Raw genomic sequence first — 13,832 nt, forward strand, 5'->3', positions numbered from 1 at the left:
GTATATGCAATGTATTCATGCGCCAGACTTACTAACCTATCTGGGATGCAGGCAGAAAACTGTGTACACTCTTTTGCAGGTTTCCTTCTGTTATACAATTGTGGCTACTTCCAGAAAACACGACTGTTGGATTTCGAAACAATGTAAACAAATGGTGAAAAAAGCTTGTACAATAAATATTTTAAAAAAGTCATCTGTGAAATAAAACTTATAAAGTAAGCCAAAGAACACATTTTAAACAGTGGCAATTAAGATTTTTGGGGTGTATGATGAGTTTGGCACAGCTCCACCTTTTAAAACTACTGCATACAGCACTAGCAAATCACCTAATTTAGTCAGGTCTACTTCTAAATTTCGAAGTTTCAAAATGTCAATTTTCTTATGGTCGAGACCATAAGATAGAAGTTCTGAAACTTCGAAATTTTTTTTTCTTTTTTTTTACATTTTTGCAGGGGGGGGGGGGGCAAACCCCCTGCTCATTAAATATACCAACTCCGAGATCGCACTACAGAGAGGAAAATGGTAAATATACTCATCTCTGCATTTAATTTTGATTTGAAGCTCTTTATTTAAGGTTTGATCACTTCTATTTGGTATCTTATTCTAGTATTACATTTGTTTTAAGTTTCCTGTTCTGTTGGAGTGAGTTCTTGGCCAAGGTCAGTTAAAAAAAGTTAACAAGAATTCCTTTGCAAACTGTGAATAACATCAGTTAATTAGTGGGAGGAGCTGAGAGACAGCATTGCTATTTTATTTAGAAATATCTGTAGTTATCTGAAGTGTTTGTGTGATCTGCATTGCTCTGAGTATCACTTATCTCTGCATTTAATTTTGATTTGAAGCTCTTTATTTAAGATCTGATCACTTCTATTTTTGTATCTTATTCTAGTATTACATTTGTTTTGCTTTAAGTTTTCTGTTCTGTTTTAGTTTTAAGAGTTCCCCACGCACTCTCCCAGTCCTTGTTGTGTTCTTAAATTTAATGGCTTTTGAGTTGCCCCCCCCACTATAAATCTCATTTGGACACTCCTCCCAGTCCCATCTCATCAGCTTATTCTACTAAGTAGTGAGAGATCATTTGGGAAGGCCCAACCCCTTAGTTTATCAACCTTAAAAATTATCGTGTTTCATCCCTTCCCACTTAACCAAAAAAAAATTTGCACTTTATTCATCTGCTTTTACGATATTTGTATTTCTTCCTACTTTATTTTGCTTTTGGTGCCTGTTAAAAGTACTCAATTGTATTTATTACTGCTGGTTAGCAGCCTGATTGAATTGTAACTGTTATTCTAAGCCTTTTGGTTTAAGCACTTGGGCTTCAGACCAGTTATTTTACATTAAGAAGGTTTATGGTCTGCACTCTTGTGGGTGGAGAGGGTAGATTCTGCCCTTCTGAGCTGGGAATTTCTGGTTAAATATTTATTGTGCCTGCTTATTTGAACTGTTTCTCAAATTGGTGCACCTTGTTTTCTGTAGCATAGACTAGATTCAGACCTGCTGAATCTAGCTTTGTTGGTATAACTTGAGCACTAATCCAGGCCATCTTTTTGGAGAAGGTTCCCTGCACACTAGGGGCAGGAGTGTGCAGTTAGAACTTGTCTGATTAAAGACTGATGGAACAGGGCTCAGTTTTGAGCTTTTTTACTGGTTAATTGAGTAATTTGTTTAAAGCAGTTTGCTCCTTTGATACTGTTATAGTATTCATCTACTTTTATTGTACTTGTGTTTCTTCCTACTTTATTTTGCTTTTGCTGCCTACTCTTAAAAGTACTAAATTGCATTTATTCTGCTGCATTTATTACTGCTTGTTAGTAGCCTGATTAAATTGCAACTGTTATTCTAAACCTTTTGGTTTAAGCACATGGGCTTCAGGCCAACTGTTTTACATTAAGAAGGTTTGTGGTCTGCACTCTTGTGGCAGGACAGGTACCTTAAATCCTTCTAAGTTAGGAGTTGCTCATTGAAGGCTTAGTGTCGGTTATTCTAAAAGTGTCTTACTTCTGGTTTAAGCACTTGGGCTTCAGGCCAGTTATTTTACATTAAGAAGGTTTGTGGTCTGCACTCTTGTGGGAGGAGAGGGAAGATTATGACCTTCTGAGCTGGGAATTTCTGTTTAAAGGCTTATTGTGCCTGCTTATCTGAACTTTCTGAAATTGGTGCGCCTTGTTTGCTGTAGCATAAACTACATTTCGACCTGCTGAATCTAGCTTTGTTTGTATAACCTGAGCACTAATCCAGGTCATCTTTTTTTTGGAGAAGGTTCCCCTGCACCCTAGTGGCAGCAGTGTGCAGCTGGAGCTTGACTGACTGAAGACTGCTGTAACAGGGCTCAGTTTTAAGCATTTTTATTGGTTAATTCGTTTAAATCAGTTTGCTCGTTTGCTACTGTTATGTTAAAAAAGTTATAGCTTGTTTTCCTACCTTTCCTGTTACTAGAGTAGTCCAGATACAGATCTGTTGTATTCAGGTCTGTATTGTAGTTTGAGTTCCCCAGACCTTTCTGTGTTAGAGGGAAGCCTCTCAGCTTATCAGTGGTAGTGGTAAACACTAGGTAGCCTATCGACCACAAGAGGAGTGGTTTCTAGCTCCCTTTCAACTTCTGCTTTAAAAGCCCATGTTTGCACAGGTTTGCGTGCCGTGCAGTGCCACTAATTTAGGGTAAACTATTACCAGTGGCAGAAAGTCTGCTCTTCAATTTTTCCCTTAGATCTTACTAGTTATCTTCTCTCTTGCATTTAACTAGCTTATTCGCCTAGCACTTCATCTGGTTTCTTGTAGCAATTATTGTAGCACATATAAGTGCTAGCAGCACTAAATGTCCTACAAGGAAACCACTCCATTACTTATTAATAATGACCATCTCTCCTGGCATGTCTAAAGATCAGTTCCCTGTACTTTCTCCTGTTAACCTGGTGAACTTGGGCATTCTGAGGCAGTGTAGCAACTGCCTCATGTACACAGACAACCCTCTCCTTACCTCCCCCAACACTCACAACTTGTGTGAGATGCACTTGCATATCCAAACTGAAGACATGCACTCTCCAGCCAAGACCAGAATAGCTGGTCAAGAGGAGAAGGTCAACACCTGCACCACACCACATGGAACACACAGCCCTCCAAAACACCCACCATCACAGCTCTCACATAAAAACACAAACACCCACCTTTGCAGAGGCTCTCAATAGAAATCTACCCAAACAGCAGAGACATCCAAATCAGAAACGCACTATACAACCACAACACAGCACAAATCACAAGACATGTAGCTCACCTACACAGTGTGCCCCTCAACCTAAGCCCCTAAAGAAAAACAGCTTGTCCAATACACTAATCATAGGTGAATCAATAGTGAGGCACACCGATGTTCCACTCACTAGGTTGAATAAGGAGAAGGTAACAGTCAGCTGTCTGTTGGGTTCCAGGATCTGACAAAACACACACACTAAGGTCACTCCACAACAAGTACAAGTATGACTCTGTCATTGTCCATGTGGGTGTGAATGACCTGAGATGTACCTCCCTGGACTAAATGAAAAGAGACATGGAGGATTATGTGGCCCAGGCAGGTATGAACCTAGCCCTGAGCAGCATCCTACCGTTGCCCAGAATGCTACAACAGTACAAGCAGAAAATGATTGACTAACAGTTGGCTAAGTTTCTGGTGATATTCTAAGGGGATCCAGTATCTATCTGCTTGGGATGACATGACTGATAGACTTCGATGCTTTGCCAGAGATGGCCTGCATCTGTCACCCCTAGGTTTCAGGATACTTGCTAATGCTCTTGCCACTCCTATAGTGCCTTTTTTAGGTGGTGTTCCAAAGACCAAATAACAACTATAAATAAATGCAATCTGAGGGTCATGCTGCTCAACGCTAGAAGTCTAAATCTCAAGATGCACTTGCTCAAAGCACTCCTCAAAATGGAGAACATCGACATTTGTGCTGTAATGGAGACCTGGTTTAAAGCAGCAGAAAGCACCCCTGCGCTACCATAACTCATTCCACACCTTTTGGCCCCAGAAAATGGACAAAGCTCCAAAGGTGGTGGCGTCTCCATATTCATAAAGGATATTGCACACCTGCAGACTAGGAGCCCAGCATAACGCATTAGAGATACTTCAGGTACAACTAACAATGGGTAAGACGGTGATTCAGGTCGTAGCCTGCTACAGTTCCCCAACCATGTCCCAAGACTCTCATTCCACATTCCTAAGCACCTTGGAAACTATTAGGGTCCAACCCAAAACTCTCATACTGGGTGACTTCAACTACCCCTCCATCAACTGGGAAAACTACTCGTGCACCAATACACTTGCCCAACAGTTTCTGGAATTCATTAATTCCAATGCGCTGTACCAGATCATTCTTACCCCCACTAGAGGAAGCAACATCCTTGACCTGGTTATTACTAACATGGGCAACTGTTGCTCAACACCAATAGTCAATTCCTTCCTGGTTAGATCCAACCACAAACTAATTACCATGGAAATGCACATCTCACCCACACCAACAGCAAAGATAACCACCATGAAAAACTTCTCTAAAGCTGACTTTGGGCTCCTAGAATGGCTAACTTCACGGCACCCATGCAAATGGAAAATAGGTGCATGACCACCGAATCATACACTAATGCACTGTAAGAAAATGTACATAAATGCATGGAACTAGCCATACCCAACAGAACCAAGACGCTCTCCTCCAAAAAAAAGGAAGTCAATCTGGTGGTCCCCTGCCATTAAACTACAACAAAAGGAAGAAGCTGTTGCAGAAAAAGGTGAAGTCCCAAGACTGGAAAAACTCCCTTACTAGCCTCAACAAAAAGTTGCAATCTTTCATCAAAACCTCTAAAGCTAGCTATGAAGGCAGAATTGCAGCAGACACTAAACAACCGCAAAGCCTTCTATAGTTATATCAAGAATCTCCACGGCAATACCCAGATTTGCTCTGAGTTACTGCACAATGGTACCTCCTAAACTGAGCCAACAGATATTGCCAACATACTGGCCGACAGATTCAGTGACAACTTTACGCCCTCCCCCAAAGGACCAATCACAATACCGGAAGAATGCCAGGCACCCAGCATTACTGCAGCATAGGTTAAAGCTGCATTGTCCAAGGCCAAGAATACAGCTTCCATGGGACCAGACAATATCCCTGGCTGTGTTCTACATGAACTACAAAGAACTGTTACCACACCTGTGTGCCCTGTTGAATCATGGCCTCACCTCAGGCTTTATCCCTACAGAATGGGACACTGCTAAAGTCATCCCTCTCCATAAAGAGGGAACGACTACAAACCCTCGGAATTATCACCCTATTAGCCTGATGAGTCTGATAGGGAAGGTTATGGAGCACATCATGGACCTAATTAACAAGGATATGGACCTAATTAACAAGGATATAGGGAATCTCCAAACTCTGGATCCCACGCAATTTGGTTTTGTGAAGGGTAGATCATGCCTGATCAACCTGGTTGACTTCTTTGAGTCAGTCACCAGAGCTGTGGATGAGGCCAAGGCAGTTCATATAACCTACCTCGATCTGGCCAAGGCCTTTGATACCATTCCTCACTCAGGAATTATTGATAGACTAACCCAACTAGGCATCAACCCCCTACATCAACAGGTGGGTGGCAAATTGGCTGACAGATAGAACCCACACTGTGAAAGTAGCAGACTCCAAGTTCAGGCCAACACGGAGCGACTCTGGATGACTAAGTTCACAGATGACTGCAAGCTGGGAGTCATTATCAACTCCCAGAGTGATGTAGACATACTTGTCAAAACCATGACCTTAAGCTTAATGCCAAAAAATGCGTGGTCATTCCTTTTGGGAAAAACTCAGTTAGCACTAATTACCACACTGATGATAGCCCACTGAACACTGAAGGCATTATAAGAGATCTGGGGACACAGCTTAACAGCAACCTCTCCTTTGACCACCACACTGCCACTGTGGTCAGAAAGTCCTTCTATGTGGCACATCTCATTGCCAACGGTTTTGCATCCAGTAAGAAAGAGGTCATCTACTCTCTCTATTCTTCCCTTATTAGACCATCATTGAGTACAATGCCCCATTTGGCTTGCACCTCATTAAACACCTGCAACAGCTGGAAAGGCCACAAAAGTACCTCACAAAGAGGATCCTAGGCCTTAAACACATGCCCTATATGGACAGACTCAAACAACTCCAGCTTTTCTCTGTCTCATATTGTCTATTAAGATGTGATCTCTGACTTACAAAGTCATGTCTGACCAAGCCCATTAGAAATGTTACACCTAAAGAAATCCCAATCTCTTCACACCACATGCTCCAGGGACCTCAACCTCATTACCACAACCAACAGAACATGCTGGAGGGACAGGTTCACAACCCAGAGACTGCTCATGCTCTGGAATAGACTTCCCATACATGTCAAGCAGAGCACCTCACTGGCCCTTTAAGAAAAATTTTGATGAGTGGATGGGAAATAGAAAGTTCACCCTGGGGATCACTCCAGTGGCTCTACTTGATAGAGGCACCAGCAACTAATGGCAACATGATGCCAGAGCACTTCTATGGGCTAGGCCTGTAAAGGCTCCAGGGCCGTTGGCCTAGTACACACCTATGTTCTGCTTCATACGGCTATCTCTACTTAAACATTTCGAAGTTTCAAAATCTCGATCGTATGGTCTTGACCATAAAAAAGTGGACATTTTGAAACTTCGAAATCAGAAGTAGACCCAATTCAGCCACACCGTAGCAAAGTTTGTTTGAGCAACAAGCACAACATTTTGTTAAGGTTATCTACAGCAGTACATGTTTAAAAAATGCAGGGTATAATCATGCAAAATTTTCAGTCAGCTAGGTCTGTACCCATAGACTTCCAGTGGCGCAATAAACGTGTAAAGTAAGTATTAAAGAAGTACAAGAAGTGCTTGTCAAATCAGAAAGGACCTTAAACAAATGGCACACATACAGCACCTATCAGATTTGCTCCTGCTTACAGCATGGGCAGAGTCCTAATGAAACAAAGACAGAAAGGGTACAGTACATCTGTTAAAGTGGGTGTTAACAGCAATGCACACCATTCGATTCTACTTTAAGTCACTCTATCAATAAAACCTTGTATGTGGAGGTGCCTTGTGTGCAAGTCTCTTCATTGCAGGCCACTCCTAACTATGGCATTATAGAGTCTTTAAAAACATGGCACAAAAACCTGATTTTGTTGCGCATTCAACTCATTAATGTCTCAAGCTGTGAAGTGGTCAGAAATGGGATAATTTTCCTTTTAAGAGATTATAAAAAAAATTCACAAATGTCTTGATTCATACTGCCATAAATTAAATGTTATTTCTTTAAGTTATGAAATAATGTTCAGAAAAAGTAAAACTGTTGTGTGTGCAGAAATGACAAATGAAATATACAGTACAACTACATTTTGGTCAGAAAAGCTGATTATACTTTTAAGCTTGGCAATGGTGACAAAAGTACAGTTTTGTACCTACCATAAATGTAGATGTTCAAGTGTATACACTGCTGTAGTCATTACACTTGGGTTATCCTGCCATCAGGCGGTTCCCCAGTCGGCCCGAGTTCCAAAGTCTTGGTCCGGCGTCAGTTGCTGTCGCCGCCTCCCTAACGTCAGTGCGACCAGGGGTATATAGGATGCAGCCGACGCCATTTTCTTCAGTTTTTCTTGCCCCAGATGTCAGGTGCCCCCAAAAAGGTAGGCTATTCCAATTGCTAATAAAACATACACAAGAAAAGCAATCAACAACTTTCAGTTACCAGCAAATACTCCCCATAGGTAGTAAAGGGTAGAAGACATAGGTACGTACCAGCAAGTATGAAGGGAAGGAGGGAGGGTAACCTGGACTGCAGCAGTGTATACATTCGAACATCTACATTTATGGTGACAAGCTTGAGCCCTCCATCGAAACTCCTGTTGCAGGCAAGGAATTAGTGGTATAACTGTTTCCAAACTTTGACAGTGTTGAGACCAGACACTCTTTAGATACCATTGTAGTTTCCTCATATGCAGCTTGACATATGGAATTAGTAGTATGCAAGATGCCATGTAACCCAAGGCCTGCAGAATTTTTCTTGCAGGGGGTTGGGTTCTTGTTGCCATTAATTGAAAATATTGGGTCAGATGTCCTTGCTTGTCTGGCGTGAGATAAGGCATCTGGGCCGTTGCATTCAAGCTGGCACCCAGGAATATTATCTCTTGTTAGGGCACTAGTTTTGACTTCTTTTCGTTTACTGTGTACCCTAGGCAACTTAACTGTTTTACAAATGCCAGATGCTTTAGAAGAATGAACTTGCTCTCTGCTTGAATCAGGCAGTCGTCCAGGTACGGATAAATTTTAATTCCTTTCTGTCTGCAAAATGCAATTACTGGTGCCAGGCACTTTGTGAAGACTCTGTGCGCAGTAGATAAGCCAAAGGGCAGTGCAGAGAATTGATAGTGCATTGAACCAGCCATGAATCTGAGGTATCTTCTGCAGTTTTGTCTGATAGGGACATGCAGGTATGCCTCCTTGAGGTCCAATGTTACGAGCCAAGCTTTCTTGCCCAGCATGGGAAGAAGCTGCTGTAGTGTCAACATTTTGAATTTCGGAACATCCAGGTAAGTGTTTAGGGAAGAAAGATCCAGAATGGGCCTCCAGGCTTTGTCCTTTCTGGGAACCAGAAAGAGCCTTGAGTAAAATCCTTGTCCTTGCTCCTGTGGTGGTACCTTTTGAATAGCTCTCATGTCCATGAGTGCTGTAATTTGTTTTTGAGCCTCTGCCCATTGATTTGGTGGCAGGTTTGGCATACCTCTCAAGTCTATCTCATTATGAGGAAAGTTCCTCATTTTGAGTCTTACAAAGTTCATGATCCTCACAGTTCTACACTGAAAGTGTCTTTCACTCATTCAGTGTCAATAATTTTTATAACTAAATATCCATATTAAGTAATACTGAATCATATTAAACTCATTATATCCAAGTGACACCTCCAGGCGCATCTGCAGTTACCTCCTACTGATGTCTCGAGGCATCAAATATTGCTGGTTCTTATTTGCATCAATAATTCCAAAACCATACTACATACAAGGCTTTAAAAGACTTTACCTTAAAGTTTACACAATGGCAAACTCAACTGCATTAATATTTGGCCTCTATCTAGTGCAGGTAGAGACACATGAACTGTTTTTATGATATTAATTTATATAGATATAATTTTCACAATTTTCTAAATATCTCAAAAACCAAGTATCAGACTAAACTGCTTAGCTTCATATGAAAGCTCTCAGCATGATGAATAAAATGCTGCTGACTGTATGTGTGCGACTTGAGACCATGAGAGGTTGATGAGATACTATAAGTTGTTTACAAAACATTACAAATGTAATAGTTACTCTGTTTACTGTGACTTATAAAATGCAGTTTACGACCTAGAACCTAAAGAATACTACCACTATAAAAATAGTTTGTTCTGAAGAGTTTGCCATTTATACTTCTTTCATAACCCCTATGGTTCCAGAGATATGAATGTTTGTTTGAAATGTGAGGACATAATTTGATTCTGTCAAAAGGCTTAGGCTCCGTCCATCGGAAGTTACAATGCAAACTTCCTGAGCTCCATTGGAGTGAATGAGCTTTCAACAAAATATCTTTTCATTAAGTACAAGTTAACCTATTTTAACCATCCTGTCAGCTTCTTAGGTGAAGATGTTAGTGCTCCACATTTTTCCCATTTGTTCCACATTTTGGAGACAGACGACTAAAGAGTAAAGAGGCTAGGAAGAGTGTGCATCTTTTACTAATGTACAACCATGTTCTTTTGATTATTACTGAACAATGCTATTCACTTTGGGGTTTGACTAATGCAATTAATCTACAGATTTGACTGGATAAGGTTTGCAGAACAGAGTTTTTTTTTTTGTCACTGAGGTTTTGGCAATAATAGGAAGGCCAAAGTCTAGCAGTGGTGGTGGTAGAACTTTTCTAACTGCCTGTCTACCTTTAAGTGACAGGAAGTACGACAGTTTCTTGCCGAGAAAAGAAAGGTATTTGCTTTAGATTTAGTATTGGTGATGTGAATTTGAAAGTTCAAACACTGATGCAGCCACATACCAAGGTACATCATGTGTGGTTGCCAAGTCATCTTTGAAGTTATGCCTTGTTGTATAGTTCTGCAGAACTGTTGAGAGTCTTCGCCTTGTGCCAAAGATCATGCTTTCAGGTTTTTTTTTTTTGGGTGATCAGTATGCGGTTATTGTGTAACAGCCCAAGTGATGGTGTATTCATGTCTTTTTCAAGAGGTTTTTGATATTCCAAGACTTTCCATCCTCTTCTGGTAGAAATGAACTCCTAGGAACTTCTATAACCAATAGCACAGTTAGGTCTCATACCTTAAGAATTACTGTTGAAACCATTAACTATACCTCCTTTCTGTCTCTAATATCCACCCACTCCAACCTCATTCTTCCTCTTACCAGAATACACACCATATTGATGCATACAATGACAACTGTCCTATTTGAATACCCTAACATCCGTAAAATAGCTACCAAACCCCTTATCAATCAAAACTTTGATAGCAGCAGTTAAGTATTTCTATTATTTCCCAACTCCTTACCTTTATTATATTATAAAAATAGTGAATCATTCCAGAAAATAGTAAACTGCTATTACTGATCATCCTAAAAATGTCAAACCCTGCAGAACATGAACACTACATATTTTGCTAAGTTAAACTAGCAACGTACCCATAGCTCATTCTCTTATTTCACACCCACTATGAACATAAAACTGTTTGGACTTAAAATAACTACTTGAGAGAGACTGGATAAGCAATTCACAAACAAACAACAGGGGATATATGTGCGTCTCCCAGATACACAACAAAGTCTAGAAGATTTATTTAGGATCTCTGCCTGGAAGTGTTTACATATGTATTTTTATACCCCAAGTAAATTCCAAAGAATTTTTCCTCGGGTAGACAGTAAATGGTGGAGGTGTGACAGGGAAGAAAGAGGTAATTGGGAACATATTTTCTGGGAGTGTAATGAGTTGGTAGACTTCCAAGATTCCCTGCAGACTACTCTGTCAGAGATACTGGGTGAGCATATTGGTGTAACTAATGAAATTATTTTTTGAGCTACGATACAGAATCGGAATTGCCTAGACATAAGTAAGGCCTTGCGGAGTATAATTATAGTGGTTGCCAAAAACATAATTACTAGAAAGGGTAATCAAAGTCTAAACCAACAGAGATGGAACAACTGGAACTGGGATATTCAGAAAAGGGTAGGAGCAAATTACACAGAAAAACTGGGAATTGTTGGAACAATACATGCGGGGGAACAAGGTATAAAATAAGGTAGGACATGAATGAGCTATGTAATGTTTGACAATGACTGGATAGATTAAGTGATGTATAATGTTTAACTAAATTATGTCAATAAGGTTTGTTTTCATTTATATAAATGTATGACTGCCCATGTCATTCATGATAATTTAATAAATTTTTTTTTTTTTTAAACAAGTCAGAACTATTCGACTCTCTGCTACCATATAAAGCTCTATTCGACTCTCTGCTACCATATATAAAGCTCTATTTGACTCTCTGCTACTATATAAAGCTCTATTTGACTCTCTGCTACCATATAAAGTTCTATTTGACGCTCTGCTACCATATAAAGCTGTATTTGACTCTCTGCTACCATATAAAGCTCTATTCATTCCCTTCCCTGGGGCAGTAAACCCATTAAACCTTTTATAGTCTGAAGATTAATAAACCAGATAGCAACTTCAATAATCAGCTTATCTTTGCAAGCAAACGTTTACACTCCAGCTGATTTCAAGGAAAGACGAGTCAGGAAACTTACAAAATAGGCTTTTAAAAAAAAAGTTACTTCTTTATCCTTTTTCAAGACCTATTCCTATATACAAGAAAAACATTTAGGGTCTATATTAGAACACCGAACTTTCAAAATTTCGAGTGTTCTAATATCGACCCATTTTCAGCGAACGCTGAAAATATCGAAGAAACAGAAAAAATAATTTTTCCTAGGGAAAGAATTTGGTTGTCCGTTTCTGTTGCTTCGATATTTTCAGCGCTGTGGTGGAAAGTTACGAGTCGGGTTCAGGTAAGTGTGCGATTGTGTGGACGTGAGGGTTAGGTGAGTTAGGGTTAGGGCGCGAGTCAGGTAAGTGTGCGATTGTGTGGACGTGAGGGTTAGGGCGGGGTAGGTGAGTTATGGAGCGGGTGAGGTGACTGTGCGATAGTGACAGACCTTAGGGTTAGGGTTTGGGTTAAGGTAAGTGGATAGTTAGTGGTGTATGTATATAGTTTAATGTAGGGTTAGGTGTAAGAGGTTTAGGTGTATGTGTGTGGATTGCTGTTTGGTGTGCTTGTGTTGTGTATGTGTTTTGGAACAGCAATTTTTTTCCCTAGGAAAAAACTTACTGTTCTGTATGTTCAATGTTTTAAATTTTCGATTAATAGGGTTTGATATTAGAACACTCGAAATTTTGAAAGTTCGGTGTTTTAATATAGACCCAACATTTATAAGACACTGTACTAAAAAGTCACAGACATTGTTGTTGTTGATTCTTAAACTTGGCAACATTTCTCACTACGTCCACTCGGAGTAAATGGAACTGTGATAAGACAACAGATTTGGGCACTATAATCTCATTAGCTGCACTCTCACATTGCATTATAGGCAAGAAATAGCTTTCCAAGCAAACAAGATCACACTGGCATGCCTATCTACATAAGGGCATTCAGGGTGAGGAAAAATGTAAATTAGCATTAAGTAGTTAAAGTAGTTCAGACAGGCTTGGATTCTGTAGAAGCTCACTGCAAGAAAAAATATATATTTTTCTGTCCATAGTGGTCCTGTTAAGCAAATTTCTTTAAAAAGTATGTATGAACAGATACTATCCTTCATAGACTACAATCGTACATTAATCAGTTTTCAATATGGCTTTCATCCAGGCCACAATACCTCTACTGCTCTTTTAACTGTTAACAGACTTCATCTATCAAAATATGGATAAATGTGAGCGAAGAGTGATACCATACAAAGAAATGTTCTTCCTAGTACATTACACATTTTTCTATTTGGGAAAGCTAAACATATTGGATTCCCTAACTCTGTTATAACATGGTTCAAATGGTACACCACTGAAAGTGCAATAAATCTGTTTGCCTAATACTTCCATGAGCACCACACTCCAGGGTGCCTAAACAGGCTTTATCAACTTACTCCCTTTTACCTTTCCTGATCACAAGCTCACCTAATATGCCAATGCTCTTGTACTAATAAAATCAGGCAGCAACTGCGAAGAACTACAAAGAAAATCAACCCTTACATATCTGTCACTGATGCCACTCGCACAAACTTCTTGTTAATCCTGACAAAACTAACAAACACTATTTGGTAATCCCCCCACCTAAAGAATGGCCAAGAATACTTCCATGCCATTGGACAATTGGAAAAATAAAACCCTGCTAATCCAAACAAACACTTTTACATCTTGACCATCATCTAACAACCATTTCCAAATTTCTTTTAAAAGCTTAAAATACTGTTGTAAATGCTCAAACTACGTCAGCTGGGAATCAGATTTAGCAGCTGTTGACAATATCATTTTCCCTAAGCTAAACTACTTCAAAAAGCTCAACATAAAATTTGGGGATTTCATTACTGCCCCCTATCACATGGTAACTCAGTGCCCATCACTAAAACGGTGGCCTACTTAATCACTGGCACAGTACTGTGTAATGTCTGTCTGTCTTTTGTTAGCTAACCGAATCAAAATTAATCTCAGTAGCCCCAAGGAATCTCTC

The 13,832-nt window shown here is 40.0% G+C and overlaps 1 protein-coding gene across 4 annotated transcripts in view; it reads right to left on the reverse strand.

The window, feature by feature from the left end:
• The window catches only part of ESD (esterase D), a 678,542-nt gene that overhangs the window by 142,923 nt on the left and 521,787 nt on the right, over positions 1 to 13,832 (reverse strand). The gene's annotated exons all lie outside the window — the stretch shown is intronic.

The sequence above is a fragment of the Protopterus annectens genome, chromosome 5.part0 (assembly GCF_019279795.1).
Source record: "Protopterus annectens isolate FY-2018-M chromosome 5.part0, PAN1.0, whole genome shotgun sequence".
NCBI lineage: Eukaryota > Metazoa > Chordata > Ceratodontiformes > Protopteridae > Protopterus > Protopterus annectens.